This window comes from Mytilus galloprovincialis, chromosome 10 (genome assembly GCF_965363235.1).
Source record: "Mytilus galloprovincialis chromosome 10, xbMytGall1.hap1.1, whole genome shotgun sequence".
NCBI lineage: Eukaryota > Metazoa > Mollusca > Bivalvia > Mytilida > Mytilidae > Mytilus > Mytilus galloprovincialis.
The window spans coordinates 89,456,721-89,462,594 of NC_134847.1; positions in this window are offsets into that span (position 1 = coordinate 89,456,721).

Consider the following 5,874-nt stretch of genomic DNA (forward strand, 5'->3'; position numbering starts at 1 on the left):
GTAGCTTATTGATACCATGCTTGGTATAACTATATATGCATTACTATAATAAAGCACCTTTCGCCAAACACTATTAGTTGTCAATTGCGTACAATGGGAGGCAACTCTCATTGTACATAATTGATGACGCCTTGTAAGAATTGCTTCCCTTTGATGCTTCATCCGGGTTCGTATTGCCATGTGGTTTTGGGCGGAGGAGCATGTTCCAGGCCACTTTTATTATGTAATTGATATAAAACATTTTTTTTTTTCTTTTTCTTTTTATTGTTAATTTTTTCTAATTACTTTTATTATTACCCACATTGGGGTTCAGGTGCTTCATATTCACATTTTGTTCATTGTAGCTTATTGATACCATGCTTGGTATAACTATATACGCATTACTATAATAAAGCACCTTTCGCCAAACACTATTAGTTGTCAATTACAACATAGAAAGACTATAAAATATAGATTGAAATATCTTAACTCAATCAAAAGTATTATAAACAAAGACAAGTAAACATACACTGCATGAATAAATTTGCTTTGAACAATGCAATAACCTTGACAAGGATAAATCATTATCTTTTATCAGCACTGACCATCACCAGAACAAATCTTTATCTTCTGTCAATAATGACCTTCAACAGGAAAAATCATTATCTCCTATCAATAATGACCTTCAACAGGATAAATAATTATCTCCTGTAAATAATGACCTTTAATAGGGTAAACCATTTTATTTTATCAACAATGATCTTCAACAGGATAAATCATTATCTACTATCACCAATGATCTTCAACAGGATAAATCATTATCTTCTATCAACAATGACCTTCAACGGGATAATTCATTATCTACTATCACCAATGATCTTCAACAGGATAAATCATTATCTTCTTTCAACTATAATCTTCAATAGGATAAATCAGTATCTTCTTTCAACAGAGGCCTTCAACAGAATAAATTATCATCTATCAACTATACCCTTCAACAGGATAAATAATAATGACCTTCAATAGGGTAAATCATTTTATTTTATCAACAATGATCTTCAACAGGATAAATCATTATCTTCTATCAACTATAATCTTCAACAGGATAAATCATCTTCTTTCAAAAGAGGCTGTCAACAGGATAAATCCTTATCTTCTTTCAACAGGATAAATCATTATCTTATAATAATTATAATCTTCAACAGGATAAAATTATCATCTTTCAAAAACTTACTTCAACAGGATAAACCATTATCTTCTTTCTACTATAACCTTCAACAGGATAAATTATTATTTTCTATCAACTATAACCTTCAACAGGATAAAGCATTATCTTCTTTCAACAGAGGCCTTTAAAAGGATAAACTATTAACTTCTATCAACTATAACCATCACCAGGACAAATCATTATCTTCTGTCAACAATGACCTTCAACAGGAAAAATCATTATCTCATCAATTATGACCTTCAACAGGAAAAATCATTATCTCATCAATTATGACCTTCAACAGGAAAAATCATTATCTCATCAATTATGACCTTCAACAGGATAAATCATTATCTCATCAATTATGACCTTCAACAGGATAAATCATTATCTCCTGTCAATAATGACCTTTAATATGATGAATCATTTTAAATTGTTATCTTCTATCACCAATGATCTTCAACAGGATAAATCATAATCATCTTTCAACAATAAACTTCAACAAGATAAATCATTATCTACTGTCTTCAATGATCTTCAACAGGATAAATTATTATCATCTTTTAACAATTTACTTCAACAGGATAAATCATTATCTTCTATCGACTATAATCTTCAGCAGGATAAATCATTATCTTCTTTCAACAGAGGCCTTCAACAGAATAAATTATTATCTTCTATCAACTATAACCTTTAAGGTAGCACTACAGTCTAACAGTGATTTTTTTAAGATATTTTTTTTTATCACATAATTTTAAAGTAAGTATTATTCTGCACAGTTTGTAAAAATCCAAAAATCATTATCATATCACAACAGGGAGTAAATTGATAATGAACTTATGTAAATAAAGGCACATGGTAATTAATCTAAATATATAGGCATTAAGGAGGGGCTAATATGTCAATCATCTGTTGATGCCAGTGTCCAGCTGTTAATCACTGACCACAAGATAAATAGTGTGATCTTATCTCATTGTATCATGTGTATTGCAACAAAAGTAATTTATATAACTTTGAAGTAAACAGAGAAAAGGGAAAGTTATTAAAAAGGAGAAAATCTAAAGGGAAAAAATCTTACCAAAATGAACAAAACTATATATATAAGGATAAGAGTGTGAAAGTATCTTTGAAAGCCTCTGACAAACTTTAAACTTTTAAGGTTCTTACTACAAACAAGAAGTATATGTCTCTGAATCTGTTTTTTGTTAGGAGTTTCAGGCACTTTAACCAATTTTAAGTTTATGTGAAAATTTTAAATTCCATAAAACTCAAGAATCATGTGAGGCAGTCTATTTTCAGCAAGGGGATGGTCTTGATCTTTTTTTGAACATGTCTTTTATTGCACAATTTTAATGTTCTAGCTAGTTTCATAGTATATTTCTTTTTAAAATACAAATGAAATCATTCTTTATAGTGAATAAAATGATGTTAAAAATTGTTTATATGCAGCTGGTCATTCCTTTTATTCTCTTATCTTAGACTGTCTGGATAGAGGCGGAGCTTTGTCTATATTTAATTACTACATCACAGATGTTGGTCAAATCTGTGACGTCAAACTCCCGCAAAATGCTAAGTTAGTGTTGGTCAGTGCACATATAATTCAAAATTTACAGTATTAAAGCATCAAAGACACAAAGTGTGTGGTTATATTGATAAAATAATGGTGTCAGAACACTCCTGGGGTGTTCTTAGTGGAACTTTTGTATTAATGATGCATTTATAGGGGTTCTAAGGGGGAAATTCAGTTTTTAGGTCATTTCTCTGAACAATTTTTCATGAGAATTGTTAGCAAAAAATGAAAATAGAAACTTCATTGGTACCCCTTTTGGTTTGACTTTGATATATGTGATTAAAGGGAGTATTTTCTACAATACCGTGTCCCAGTTTTTAGATAATTTGTTTCTAAATGAATTTATAGTTGTCCAAAGATGAAAGGTGAAACGAGGTTTGGTACCCAGCAGTTAAATCAATATATCTTCTTACTGGAGGCATATATCAAAAATATGAGACACGGTTTTGTTTATAGTGTATGGTTGATTAAAGTGATGAAAACAAATTTTTACTACCATTTGACCTGAATGTGTCATTTTCATCCAAGTTGGAAGACCACTTTTTTGGCAATTAAGGAGCTATAATTTGAGATTAATCATACCAACAATTAATTTATCTACAGATTAAGAAGAATTAATATTTCACCTTTATAATGAGCTAAAGATTTAAAAAATCCATTGAGTGGTTTTGGAGAAATTAATCTTTAAAGACTGTTGGTTGGAGTCAGAAAATTCTGACTGTAGTGCTACCTTAAAAGGATGAATAATTATCTTCTATCAATAATGATCTTCAACAGGATAAATCATTATCTTCTACCAACAATAATCTTCAACAGGATAAATTATTATCATCTTTTAACAATTTAGGGGTCATCCATAATTGTCAACCATTTTCCAAAGTGTACAAAACGTACACTTTTTCAAACCCCCCACCCTCCCTCAAAAAGTGTACATCAACCATTTTCAGATTTCAAGAGAGGAATCAATCATTCTTTAATAATAAAAAGAAGATCCTGTTTATTATATTTTAGTTTAATATAGAAATTTGCATTGAAAACAAACTAAAACATATCTGACTGTTTTATTTGATGACATCTATCTTTGATGCTTGTGTTTTGTTAGAATAAAGACTTTAAGAGTTCAAAGATTAGTGTTTCCCCTATCACACAGTGTGAACTGCAATGAAAAAGAGCAACTAGAGCATGCAAAAGATTATTACAAAAGGGCACATAAACTATGATAAGAATCAAAGAAAGGGAAATGCATGGTTATATTGCATTGGTAAAGTATGGACTGACAGTTGTTGATAGAATCAGAGCTTAAGACAGCAATCAATAAAAGTGTAATGTTTTAAAACATTTTAAGTTTTTAAATTTCCCACCTGTATTTCTATTTAAAAGGTCCCTGTAAATATGCCATTCATGGCACTGTTATCGTTTATGTATATATACTGTAACGTGTACATATATTGGATAATTTTTAAGGTTAAGGTTAAACTTCATATGGATATGCTCCTAATTAAAGGAGGCTTATACTAAGAAAAATAAGTTTACTACCTGTTTACTGCTTTACTGTTTTGGAATACATTACAAGGAAATTAATCGAAGGACCAGTTTAAAATGGTGTCTTGTCAAAATCAAATCATTCAAAGAATTTAGTGTTTCCATCAGTTTTGTTTATTAAACAGAGTGAAACGATAACGATCTATAATAAAGCAGGTGAAATTGACAATCGGGGGTACTGAGAAATGCTTGAAAACTTTTTGTTTAAAAAAAGTTTACATTTTTGAAAGATTTAGTTTCATCTGATTTGATCTTTTAATCGTTCAATCCGGATTGAGGAGAATTATGATATCGAAATGAATATCATCAAGTGAAAATAATAAAGAAGAAATAAGAAGAGAAACACACCCAAGCCAATTCTCGATTTTATACATCGACCTTCTCTACGGATACGAAATAAATTCTGGAAATAAAAAAAAAAGCGTACAGTAAAAATGTTGATTTTTTAACCCCCTCCCCCCAAGTGTACGTTTTGTACACTTTGGAAAATGGTTGACAATTATGGATGACCCCTTACTTCAACAGGATAAATCATTATCTTCTTTCAACTATAATCTTCAACAGGATAAATCATTATCTTCTTAATAGAGGCGTTGAACAGAATAAATTATTATCTTCTATCAACTATAACCTTTAAAAGGATGAATAATTATCTCCTATCAATAATGACCTTCAATAGGGTAAATCATTTTATTTTATCAACAATGATCTTCAACAGGATAAATCATTATCTTTTTTTCAACAATGACCTGCAACAGGATTCATCATTATCTTATATCAACAATTAACTTCAACAGGATAAATTATTATCTTCTATCAACAATTATCTTCAACAGGATAAATCAATATTTTCTATCAATAATGATCTTCAACAGGATAAATCATTATCTTCTACCAACAATGACCTTCAACAAAATAAATGATTATCTTCTATCAACAATAACCTTCAACAGGATAAAATATTCCCTTATATCAACAATGACCTGCAATAGGATAATCTATTAACTTCTATCAACTTTAATCTTCAACAGGATAAATCATTATCTTCTTTAAACTATAACCTTCAACGGGATAAATCATTATCTTCTATCAACAATGGCCTTCAACAGGATTAATTATTATCTTCTTTCAACAGAGGCCTTCAACAGGATAAACTATTAACTTTTATCAACAATGACCTTCAACAGGATACATCATTATCTTCTATCAACAATGACCTTCAACAAGATAATTCATAGTCTTATATCAACAAGGACCCTAAACAGGACAAATCCTGAACTTCTATGAACAATGACCTTCAACAAAATAATCATTATCTTCTATCAACAATGACCTTCAACAGGATAAATCATTAACTACTATAAACAATCACCTTCAACAAGATAAATCATTAACTACTATAAACAATTACCTTCAACAGGATACATTTTATCTACCATAAACAATGACCTTCAACAGGATCATTCATTAACTTCTGTCAGCAATGACCTTCAACAAGATAAATCATTATTTTCTACCAACAATTATCTTCAACAGGATAAATCATTATCTTCAACAGGATGAATAATTGTCTTTT